At 38.1% G+C, this 13,674-nt stretch overlaps 1 protein-coding gene across 4 annotated transcripts in view; it reads left to right on the top strand.

Annotated features, from left to right (window-relative positions):
• The window catches only part of LOC145998703 (putative transporter YutK), a 176,988-nt gene that overhangs the window by 137,137 nt on the left and 26,177 nt on the right, over window positions 1–13,674 (top strand). The gene's annotated exons all lie outside the window — the stretch shown is intronic.

The following is a 13,674-nucleotide window of genomic DNA, read 5'->3' as shown; positions in this document are numbered from 1 at the left end:
TTGTACATAAAAGTTTTAGGTATTATGTCAGAATTTAAGGTGTACAGTGGTGGAAAAAAGTTCTTCCCCATAAGACTTTAATGGCAGTAAATAATGCAGGATGGTAGGCAACACACATTGCACCTTTAGGTGATCGGGTGATTCTGTCTGTCTCATGAACAACTCGTCTTTCATGCAAAAGCCAACAGGCCCAGGAAATGCAGGAAAGTCACGTGACTTGTCAGGTGAAATGTTGTTCGTCAGAAAATCGCCTCTTCTCAAGCCAAGTCGCAGAACCAAGCAGAGATACAATTTATATGTCAAAAAATTATTCGCCTAAATACATAGAACGAAACGCTAAAATAACTCGCCTTAATTACAAAGGCTATTATACTATATGTGCCGTGGTAGCTCAGTCGTTAGGGTGGGTGTTTGATGCCATGCGAGAGATCTGGGTTCGATCCCGACGAGGGAGAATCGGGAATTTGTTCACCTGTTCAAGCGGTTCCGGCGCTCACCAAGCGTCATATAAAGTGAGTAACTTTGTAACGCACTCTGGAAATGAAGTTTTTTTTTACATTTGAACTGACATTCATAATATTTATTAACGATCTCAATGTTGACTAAAGAATAATTAGTTGTTCTGCTACTTTTGATTCTTCATTAGCATAGTCACCGTAACTCTCTCTCTCTTAGACTTCCCGATGGCTCAGTAGTATCGGCGTTGCCTTGTAATCAAGGAGTCCTGGGTTCGATACCCGGTGGGAGGCACATAGTGGTTCGGGTCCCACTTTAAACTGTAGATGCAGTTCCGTTTAGCCTTACTGTGCATAAAGTGGTCTTAAAACACCAAATAAAAATAAAAATAGAATTCTCCGGTTCGAAACCTGTCGATGCTTAAATGTAGCATAGCATTTGTATCATGTTCATCGTCGCGATTACAGCAAGAGGTAAAAATGCGATGCAAAATAACCCAAACAGAAGCTTGAAATCAGCACATATGGGAGACGAAATTTGAGCTTATTATCTAAAAGTCGCAGAGAGGCGTTACCCTGCTCCGCGGATTTTGACATCTTATTGCGTTCTTATTAAGCTCGCACAATTGGAAATTTTTCACGCACATAATTGCACATGTATAGCACATATGGCACGCAAAGTCTCGACTCATTCGGTGATGGTCACGAAGGGGGGTAAACATGGACGTCCGCAGGATTTTTTCCAGGGAGGGACAAGCAAGGTATTTTTTTTCCAGGGGGGGGCAAAGGACACATATTTTCCTCCAAAATAGTGATGCCCTCTCAAAAAACACTATTTCATGTTTCTTCAACGAATGTATAATAATTGACATAAATGACTGGGATTGAAATGAAATTATGTGTGAAATATATACTTTTTAGGTACACATTCATTTTCCAGGGGGAGCCGTGGCCCCCCTTGTCCCCCCTTCTGGACGCCCATCGGGGTAAAGAAGCTCTTTTCTTCACCTCAATGGGAATATATCTTTCTTGCACAGAAGGGACTGTCCGGAGCAGTGGCGTGCGGTGCTAAATGAGGCAGGGAACAGGTGACCTGCACTGTCCCTCTCCCCTCCCATACTTTTCGTAATATAATACAGTAGACCAAGTAAAATTCAACCCTTGTTGAAATGAACCAAATGAACATACGATACATATGTTACAAATTGTCAGAAGTTACATACATGAAGCACGTTAAAATTATTACAATACCAATGTTAAAGCAAATATGATATAATGTAAAGAAAACATTAAAAACAAAATTGTTGATGCGCAACAAAGAAAAATTAATAAAAGCTATTTATGAGTGATAAGAGGAAAAAAATGTTTTGTCAAAACTTGTTTCATCTCTTAAGTAGATTTTTTTTCGTACAGTTGAGCGTGCATTCTTGTAATTCAAACGTCCTCAATGCAATAATGGCAATCAGATGGCCAAGTTTTTTCATGACGTCCACTAGATTTGTAGAATTGTGACAAAACCCGAACTGTTCAAACTCCCTTCTCGGGAACAAACAAGGACAACAATAATTTGCCACTGGAAGAGTATCCAGTTAATCATTTTACAGAGTTGTAGTAACTTGTTTGAATATGCATTGTGTACGATTTCGTTTTTAATTCGGTTAGGATAAGTGTTGGTTTACTGTCATTTCTGTAAAGTTCAATGAACTAAAAGCTTTCGTCTTCAGTGGTCGATCATGCAACATTCGCTACCCTACGCTCGCAACATTCGCTTTCTTGTCCTTCGCCTGCCGCTGAGTGCATCTTGGGGCTGTTGGAACAGGTTGACGTGAGCTGTTCCCTCGGAAGCTATTTCGCAGCGTTTAGCCAAGGCATTTAGCAGACGCTTAGACTGTAGAACATTTTTCCAGTTCGTTATGAATGGCAGATGCAATTTGGAATGAGATTAGGAAACTAGACTTAATACACTCAAAACTATCACTACGACGCAATTAAACTTTAGCACATAGCAAAAACTCGAAGGAAAACGAATTCGCTATGTCTCTCATAGGGAACAGCTAGAGAGTTCAGCTTCCGTGGTGGTGGGAGGTGGCACCATGAGAATCGTTTACCTTCGCGCGTGGTCGGAAATGCTCGGCGTCAGACAGCAGAGGGTGGGACGACAAGGGTAGGTGAAGTAAACAAACGTCCAGTCACTGTGAAAGTTTTTCTTTGGCGTGTTGATTTCGGAAGAATGAAGTGTTCTTATTATGTTAATATAAAGTGCGTCCATTTCGATCTGCAGCCGAGAGATCGGGAGAAACGTGGCGGGCGGCGCTGACGGAGATACCGACATTTGAGGCCTGTAATGCCCGCTTATTTTTGTGGACATCTTGCAAAACGAGCACTAACCTGTGTTATAACATGCAAAAGTTCTTCTGTAATTCTTCCAAGTTCCACCCTTATATACATAAATAAATAAGCTTTAGAAATTATATTAAGAGCCACAGATAATACTCTGTAAAACATTTTAATCATAGTTTTGACCAGTAACGTCCTGCTTAAGTTTATATCCTTGAAAGAGTTTTGTGTCGATGGGGATCGTTTGGAGGTTTCGAATGTGCAACACTGTATCAAGATTACGTTGCAGACGAACCGTTAAAAGCTAATGGTGTTCGTGAGCTTCCTTGCAATCCGAAATCTCCTAGCTCTAAGTTTTTTGTTCCTTCGCGACTACAGAGCTGTGAATATAGTGGCAGGCAGATGTAAACCAAGAGCGTGTTAATTTCGTACTGTGCGTAAGAGTGTTATTCTTGGTTACTTGCCGTTACTTGTTTGTGTTATTGCAGTGTGTATGTGTGTTGTGTCAGTCAGACGATTGGAATGACAGCCGCAAGGTTCACGTTAGAACAAAGAATTTTTATGTATGACACTTACATGAAAACAGACTCGTGTCGAGACGTGTGTAGGCAATTTGTACAGAAATTCCCAGGCGTTTCACCTCCACATAGAGATACGGTTAGACGTCTTGTCCTTAAATTACGAGAAACTGGATCGTTAAATTTTAAAACACCTAAGCAAAAACGACGGATTCTAACCGAAGCAAAACTCGATGAAATTGGTGCAGCGTAAGAACATTCTCCAAACAAACCTCTACGCCGTGTTTCACAGGAGATGGGCGTGTCAAAATCATCAGCACATACAGCCACTAAGCTACTAAAATTAAAACCATACAGAGTTTCTATAGTGCAAGAATTACGGCCCCCTGACAACGTAAGTAGAGTAAATTTCTGTAATTGGGTTTTGCAGAATATTGTAGATGGTATTGTTGATCCACAGTTAATATTTTTTTCGGATGAGGCATGGTTTCACTTGCGTGGTCATGTTTGTTCACAGAACAATAGATACTGGAGCACTGAAAATCCCCGAATAATACACGAAGTTCCGTTACACGATGCAAAAATTAGTGTGTGGTGTGCTGTAAGTGCCAAAAGAATAATAGGGCCTATATTTTTTGAAGACACAATAAATTCAGAGAGCTACCGCACACAAATACTCGCGCCGTTTTTTCAGTTGTTATCAGATAATGAGAGACAATATGGGTATTTTCAACAAGATTCGGCCACAGCCCATACCGCCGCTGATTCTTTGGACGCTATAATGGAGGTGTTTGATGACAGAATAATTTGAAGAGGTTTATGGCCTTCACGTTCGCCAGATCTTACCGTATGTGACTATTATTTGTGGGGAACCTTGAAAAATAGAGTCTACCGAAATAACCCTCATAGCATCGACGAACTAAAAGACAATATAAGGGTAGAACTAGGAAGAATTACGGAAGAAGAACTTTTGCGTGTGAATCAAAATTTCATCAAACGATGCCAGGAATGTGTGAATGTAGGTGGACATCACTTTGAACAACTCTTATAACACAGGTTAGTGCTAGTTTTGCAATATTTATATAAATGTCTGCATATGTCCATAAAAATATGCGGGCATTACAGGCTGCAAATGTCGGCACCTCCATCAGCGCCGCCCGCCACGTTTCTCCCGATCTCTCGGCTGCAGATCGAAATGGACGCACGGTAGATAATTTAAATAGCTAAAAAGGGCTATAAGTAGAAGGGAACAGCCTGTTCCCTCTGTTCCATGGAGGGACCGCCACTGGTCCTGAGGTAACTTCAAGGCCACGACGAGAAAGTGTTCTACAGAACCAAAACATACGTCTCTAGTTTGATATGAAAGCTGCGTTCCTCCTCATTGATAACAGGAACACGTGACATGGTCTGCTAGTTTGGTAGAGCAGACGCTTCCTTGCCACCCTTTAGTTCAGTGACCTTCGCCCGTAGTTAGTAAGATACCAGATACTCACCAGATACCTGTTGCTTGTGAGCCTATACAAGAATAGTTATTTCGTTAGTACCTGTAAGTATTGTTTCATCTGCAGTTATATCAGTTAACGTTTGAATAGTTTCCTAATGGTTATGCTTTTTATAAATTGGTTCTCGAGAGTGAGCCTTCTATCTATTTTCACGGAGGGATTTTTATACAGCCTGCATATATTATTTTTCCTGAAACAAGAAGAAATTCAAAGACATAGAAAGAGTCGTATAAAAGTAGTTAACAAAAATAAACAAGAAAAAAAAACTATAATGTCAATCTTGATATACATTATGGTAAGAATCGAGTGAATAACATTTTGTCACGGAGCCTCCTCGATGGCGTAGTGATAACGTCGTCGCCTTGTAATCGAGCATCCCGTGTTCGATACATGGTAGAGGCACGTAGTGGTTCGTATCCTACTTTATACGGAAGGTCCAGTACAGATTATCTTATGTGTGCACAAAACAAAAACTAAAAAAAAAAGATGTCACAGTGTAAGAAAATTTCATGTTCAATATGAAGCAGGTTATTCCAGGTTGAAGTTCGCATCTGTAGCATCTAACCACACTAATATGAATCACTACATATTTTCTCAGATTGATTTTAATTATACATGTATGATAAAATAACAGAAGTAGAGGAAAGAGAAAGCCACGCGAAACACGGATGTATTCTCCAGAATTTCAAATATCTTAAAATAAGGTTCTGGGATGGAGTCCCGGGCAGGCATGACTTTCTTATTCTTGCCTTTTTATCTGGTTTATTTGATCATAAATCGTTGTTATGATTTACTTACAGAGGAAGAATAATGATAATAATTGCCAATAACAAACAGAACAACTCGATTAGGGAGGTGTCAAGAAGAAACGAGACTTGTCAGTGTCTTGGTGTCTCGGTTTCTCGAAGTGAAAATTCTCTCCCATTCTCGGTCTCAACTAGTTAAATATAGAAATCAAAAACGTGTGTTAAGATACATATATTTCATATATTCCGGTTTTGTAGGAGATTTCGTGAGAGATTAAATAAGTACTCTTCCATTATGTTTACATTTATAATTTTTGTTACGTAACATCACTTTTCTTTCCTGTTCACTGATGGCGACGATAAGGACGAGCCTGCTAAATTGTGATTGTGTCAGGTAATTCGTAATAACTGGCAAAATCCCATATTCATTATCATTTGTTTCATAATTTATCCTATTGTTGTGATTAACCTAAACTCAAGGAATTCGTTGAAAGGAAAAAAAGCACGAGTGTTGTCTCTAATGTTACTTCGTTCCAAATAATATGACGTGATGTAATGACATGAATATGTATTAATAATAATATGCCTGGTCATTCCATTGATTGATCCCAATTGATCACACAAAGTATGGTATAATATCCACTAGTATCAGACCTCCGTGGTGGAGTGGTTAACACATCGCGTTACGACGGCTTGGGACCCTGGTTCGAATCTCAGCTTAGGCATGGGTTTTCTTGGTGAGTGTCCCTTCATCAATTTCATCATATCATCACTCATCACTCATGTTTATCGTCACGATTTGCCAAATGTGAAAGAATAGCAACACCAAATAACAAACATCCAAGCAAATCGAACACCCCCACCGATTTAGTTCCATACCATACCAAAATCCCACCTTATTACTGCATCTTACTCATTTTACAGCATCTAAATTGTTTTCCGATTCGAAAACAATTGGAATGTTGTTTGGTGCAGTCAATTGATTGATTTGGTGTTTTAAGTCCACTTTATGCACAGAAAGGCTAATCGGGACTAGACCTAGAGTTTAAAGTGGGATCGAGCCACTATGTGCCTCCACCGGATATCGAACCCAGGACCCCTTGATTGTAAGGCGACGACATGATGCAGTTGATTGTGTATTGTTTCGTTGTTTGGATGTTGTAATTAACATTGCATTGATTAGTATTAGACCAATCGTGACAGAGCGAAGCGAGACAACAAAGGAAGGGAAAAGACAAGGGAGACACAGTGGCTCTCTTTAAAGGTATCATCAGTAAATGCAACTGAAGTGACTGCAGAATATTAAGGATAAAAGTTGTCTCGCTTTTTCCGTTTATTTATGTTTCAGTTATGTTTCTTCCCTTTATTCTACCACTCGCGGTAATTGTGTCGGTGAGGAGGAATTATAAACTCGTGAAACGAAAGATGGGACAAAAAAATCTATGCTTCTCCCACGGTTCGAACCTGTGACCACAAAATATTGTCTTATCTTAAAATTTACGGCCAAATATGGTAAAACTTTACGGCGAAATATGGTTTGTCACGTCGCAATTTTCGCTCGTATCTTTTTCAAGGCGTTCTATTGCCTCTCCGAAAGCGTAATCGTAACGTCTTTGCCATGTAATCAAAGGATTCCCAGTTCAATACCAGATAGAGGAACACATGATTCGGATCCCACTTTAATCTGTAGGTCCAGTGCATACATTGGACTTAAACAACTCATTTTGTTTATTAGCGTGTGGTCTGTGGTGAGAACTCGACCTTCTTGACATCGACCCTAATATCAGTCAGTATATTTCCTTATGAGTAGCTGTTGTTAAGAAACCAAGTTCTTGACATTTTCTTCTGGAGGCCTCGTAGCACCCAGCTGTTTGTTGTGACTGGTGCATGAATCATGTGACTCATGCTATCAAAGCTTCATCCTTCCCAAGAACTCATCTCCACCAGGCAAACTTAAGCAAATATTTTGTTATTTGGGTTGCATACACAACAGGCTTTAAGATGTTACGAGATTCTAGGTCCCGTGGCCCAGGTAATTTTTTCTCCGACTGTGCTAAAAGAAACAATTATTTATAAAAAATCTGTTTACTAATAAAATTGAAATTTTCATATTATATATTATCTCTAAATATTTTAAAAGTAGAGTAACCAGATTCCTTCAAATTCATACTTTTTACGAGGCCTATTATTTTTATTAATGTAACCACAATGGAAAACCTATTTTGACGATGTTTTTGTCGATTTTATAGTATTGCAACTCTGTGTTTTTTCATCTCATACTTGGTACGAGTGTCATAATTTCTTTCGAGTTAAAGTATGTAACACCTACACCCACCCATACTCACGCACACCCATGCACACCCACGCATACCCACGCACACCCACACTTGGTACTTGGTACGAAGCCTACTATTTTTATTAATTTAAGCACAGTGGTGAACCTATTTTGACGATGTTTTTGTCGATTTTATAGTATTGCATCTCTGTGATTTTTTCATCTCGTATTTCCTATGAGTGTCACAATTTCTTTCGAGTTAAATTACGTAACATTACATAACATTGTGATGGCTTGTTAGGGTAAATTATTGCATCATGTTATGCAAAAAGTTATTACGCAACATTGCGATGGCCTGTAAGGGTAAATTATTGCATCATGTTGTGCAACAAGTTATTATGCAACATTGGGATGGCTTGTAAGGGTAAATTATTGCATCATATTATGCAACAAGTTATTATGCAATATTATGATGACCCGTATCTAATGTGTTGTTTTCTGATTGGTTGGATTATGACGTAATGCGATGATGTGGTGCAGTGGCGGAGCGTGACCTTTCCAACAGTGTAAGCCTAGTATGATGAAGGTTATTTCCCGTTGTGCTTATTTTTGGGCTGACATGGTTAGTGATTTATCCACACACATCGACCCCCCCCCCCAATTTTTCAGAACATTTCCCTGGAATTTTTCACCAAATCAAAAATGCTGGATATCTGATAATTAAGTCAGTGTTATTCCTATCACAATGAGTAACGTATCGATAAAAATATGCAAAGTTAGATAAAATGAATAATAATAATAATAATAAACAGAAGGAAACAGAGAAGTGCTGAATACTTTTTACAACCGCATAACCAAGTATCAGCTCCGTATCATGAATCGCAAAATCGGCGCACTTTATTTTTCGTTTCTGTTACTATGTCTGCTAGAGAAGGAAGGGGTGGGCCTACCTATGTCCACAAGTTTCTTCTTGGCAGCAAAATCCTTGCTGGACAACGGCGTCTTCAACAAGTTCTCCACCCCACCGCACAATCACACTCATTTTATTCCATAATGCACTTCACTACTGTATCACACCACAGTACAGGGACGACATTCCCCTTTTCAATAGATGGAATTCGCAAAAGCAATACCTCGAGACTTTAACAAACACACAGCAAGAAGGGGGAAACAAAAAGAAACCAGATCCAAAATCGGTCACTGCTCAAAGCAGTGATCTTTCGGACTGTGAAGGGAATATCCCTTTCGGATATAAATAAATTCCCTCTCTTGCCTTAAAATCCCCTATATTTAGTAAAAAAAAATATAAAATATAAAAGAAATGCTCACAAATTGTAGGGATATATCCAGAAATTTCTATCAAAGGACATGTAAGTGCTTTCTTAGGATACTGTAAAAGCAAATCTAGCACCTAAAAGATCATAAACAGGCTTTTCGTACGTTGTTCGAAGAGTGTTTGAGTCACGGTGTATGTAATTAATAATATTTGGTTCACATTTGACATGAAATTTGTAAAATTGCTTCAATCTTCAGTTTTCATTAACATTTATTTATTTATTTACTTATTTATTTCACTTTTTAGCTCAATTATTACCAGCTGAGTTCATACATAAACGGAAAACAGAGATCTTAATATGTCTAATGTTTATGCTCTCCTACAAGCGAAAAACAGAAACAACAAGAATTTAGCACATCAATGTGTATCTAATTTTCCCGTATCCCGCTCATTTCTAGGTTTCTTCTTTTCTCCCTTCATGTTAGTTTTTTGCTTCAGAATTCCCTGTTCCTGGAAAAAAAAAAAAAACCTCCTTGAAGCACCACCGGCTCAAATTTCCTTTGCAGTCAACCATTCATACCCGACAACGCTGGAGCCCCTCCTCTTGCACGACCTGTGTCTCGCTGGCGTGTATTCAGTGAAGCCAACCCAAGCATAATGGTGCTAAATCTCGCACAAATTTAAAAAGTCGTTTGTAAGTTGGAGATATAAATAAAACAACAGGGCCACTTTTCGTTCTGGTTGAATTTTCTCAAACTTTTCACATAACGTGGAACCCATGCCGTTGGTTGAACCATTCGAATTTATATTTGTTTTTGTTATAAATTAATATTTATAATATGAAAATCCCAGAACAATTTAGTAGTATGTAGTATAATTTCGGAGTTTAAACGACACCATGGATGTCCAGAAGGGGCAAGGCAAGAAGACACTTCCTAAAATAAGAATGTCAACCATTTTCACACATACAATTTCATTTCAGTCACATCAAATTGTTAATTATTGTAAGGGCGTTGCAAAAAAATGTTAACTTCAAATTGAATTAGTATATTTTGAGAAGGGAAATATACCTAGTTTACCCCAATCCCTGAAAAAGAAATACTTTGCTTAATCCTCCCTGGTGGAAAGAAATACTGCGGACATCCATGAACAACACTTTTTCTAAACATGAGGTTTGCAACGCTGCTGTAAGCCTCTGCCCGTAGGTTTACACACCTAGGGTTTCGACGCGCTCTTCTCTCTATATTCCTCGCTCTTCTCCTTCCAGATACGGTGGGCGACGGTATAGGCACTGCTCCTTCGCGGTCAGAAATTTGTAAGGCAACATTCAGACGGCTTACAACTTTACCAAAGCAAAAGGCGGGAGTTCTCATGTGCCATCTGGTGCTGAAGTGTTGCAATCTAACAAACAGGATCTCGAAGACTGGTATCGGGCCGAGATGAACTTTGAAGTTTTTACGAATTTTGCCATATAATTACATACATTTTACTAGAACTAATAAAGTGTAAGCCCGGCTTACACGGCTTACATGGACGCTCCGCGCCTGATGTGGTGTCTTCTGATTGGCTCACTGTTTCGGATGTTTTCAACACGGTCTGCGCTTAGGTTACTTAAAGGGTTTTCGCATTACAGATCAGTCAGTATCCTGAGAGTGTTTGAAGAGTATGGATGTGTTGTTGCAGTTCTCCTCAGTAGTCAGAAAGGGGGTACGAGCAAACATCCCCCCCAAAATCTAACAATTTCATAGTGATCTCTCTTAGTGTAATTTAACTGAAAATCATGATTTTAGCTGATTTTCCAAGTGTAAAAAACTGAAAATTTGTTTTACGCAAGAGCTTAAATTCCAATTTTATTGTATAAAGTTTTTTTTTTATAGTTGCAGAAGTTCAAAAAACACAGTTCTACTGCACTTGCCTGGTGCTGGGATGCACCTGCACTCCACAATATGTCTAAAAGTGTAGTGAACTAGACGGAGCTAATAATTTCTTAATTGCAATTAATTTTCCATAGAAACTTCTGCAACACACAAATGTTAGCAAGAATTGTTATGTAACCTAGTTGTTTTTACTCAGACAAAATCAATAGTTTTGCATTCCAAACATCCTCCGAGTGTGTGTGCCTGTGTGTAGACGTGATGTTGACTTGTTAAGAATGTCACGTCAATAATACTAGCTTGGGAATGTCACGACCTTCTTTTTTTATTTAAAAAAAGAGAGAGGGTCATGTAACTTGCTTGGCTAAGGGGAATTTCCTGAGAATTCTTTCCATTCTAAACATTCCTGTATGTGTGTATGTGAGTGTATGTATGTAGAGATTGATGCACTTATGTATGTGTGTGTAAACATTAAGTCATTGACCTGTTAAGAATGTTACATCGATAATACTGTCTTGGGAATGTTATGTCCTTCCATTTTCTTTATAAAAAAGAGAGAGAGAGGGTCATGTGATTTGAGCTGAATGGTTGGCTAAGGGGAATTTTCCAATTATTTGTTTTCTTACAAGAATTCTTTGCATTCCAAACATTCCTAAGTGTCTGCGTAGAGATTGATGCACTTACAGCTATGTGTGGGCATTAACCTGTTAATAACGTTACATCAATAATACTAGCTCAGGAATGTCATGACCCCTCCCCTCTTTCTCTATAGGAGGTTATTTGAATGTGCTGATTGGTTGACTAAGGGGAATTTCCAAATTAGTAAATTGAGGTTATAAATATAAAGGTTTTGCTAATATGGAATGCAAAAGCTCAGTACTTGGCTCCCTCAGGGATTCGAATCCTGTTAGGTTAAACAGCATAAAAATTTCACAGCAAGAATTCTCATATTTACAGATGATTTTTTTTTAACAGACTTAATAATGAGTTATAACCTGTGTTGTGATGCCACTATAAACTGTATACAAAATATGCAGTCCCTAGAATGAGATGGATGAGGCTTATGAACCTCGACCTATACAGGTGTATAATCTGGCAATGAATGGATGTTTCTTTTTTATTAAGCATAGCAGTGTGTTTTCGCTTATTTTAATATCAGGCAACAATGTTAGAAAGTGTGTGCATGGCCCCCAAGAATACAATTTAAAATCACTAATGTGATATGAACTTGTGTGTATTTGAATATGCGAAAATAAGGTACTTTGAATAATTGAGGAGAACAATCACAAATAAGCTTGCAACGGTATTGGGAGGGGTCAGGAGTTCAAACTTCAGACGATTTCTGTTAATCTGCTAAGGCCCAGGGTGTACGGATATCAGTACAAAAATTTGTAAAAAAGAAGAGGCAATTTTGACTAAAGGCAACGATGAGGATGAATAATGATAATTATGATGAAATTGATGTGTGGCACTTAGAAAACAAAACTTCAAAGTGTATTGCACCAACAGCTACAATTGTCCCCCCTACCCCCATACAAGGCAGTTAAGAGAGGTGTACTTTTGTTGGTTTACGACTCTGAGGGCTTAAGTTACTATGTTCACCTATAGCTCTACATATTAAAAAAAAGAAATGACCTGTGCAATAAAATATAACAATACCGATTCTAACCTTTTGTCGGATGACATAGTGGTAACGTTGTTGCAATCACACCTCTGATGGTGTATATACTTATATGTTTTGCATAACATGAAATACTGTTAATGGAAATGTGTTGTTTCTAATATTCCATATAGAAAGCAGATAACAAGAAAAAGAAGAAAAGAAATGTTTTGGTCAGATACGAAGCTTCAACCCAAACACATATATGATCAGACAGTGTGTGAACGATGCATTTATAACTAACATGTGATTATTCAAAATTCAAATAGTGCAGTGGGAAACAACTAACTAATTCTCTAGACTTCTTAAACCCGAAGAGAGCAAATACAAGCACAAGTGTAAATAATTAAATAAGTTACAAGGGGCTGAGACATGGTTCGAATCTTTTGATCTAGGTATGGATGCAGACAGACATTGAGTTTTGTGTGTGGACACAATTGATAATGGAAAAATCTCCTTCAACACAATAACATAGTGGTAATGTTGGTCTTGCCTTGTTCCCATCGATAACATAGTGGTTACATGAAAGAAAGAAATAATAAAAAAAAACACTGTCCCCTATTAAGAAATACTTCTCGAAATTTTTCAACCACTTTTTTTTCTCTTCCTATCTTCGTAACTAAAAAAATGTTTTGTCAAACGTTTGGATGATTATGAAAATATTGAAACATATGATGTAATAATAAAACGTTGTTGTATTGTAATCAAATGAATTCATTGAATGTGTAGAATATGGTAGGATATATCTTAAAATTTTAGAAGCTATTTGTTATGGTATTCTCTCTCTCTCTTTCTCTCTCTCTCTCTACTCTTTCTTAAATTCTCATCCTCATAGTTAAAATTAATCCAAGAGAAAATATATATTTTGTGTTGACATGGGAAACATGCAATAAAAATGCATGATCAATAGTTAAGGTCAAAAGCTGAATAAACAGTGAGGGTGATACACGCAAGCTTCCTGGCATGTGATTTGCACAGAATTAAATGCAAAATTGAGAGATGGAAGGCTCTTGTTGCTAAACCTTAGGGTT

The sequence above is a fragment of the Lepisma saccharinum genome, chromosome 14 (genome assembly GCF_977018435.1).
Source record: "Lepisma saccharinum chromosome 14, izLepSacc3.1, whole genome shotgun sequence".
Lineage (NCBI taxonomy): Eukaryota > Metazoa > Arthropoda > Insecta > Zygentoma > Lepismatidae > Lepisma > Lepisma saccharinum.
This window is presented reverse-complemented; position numbering and strand designations above follow the sequence as displayed.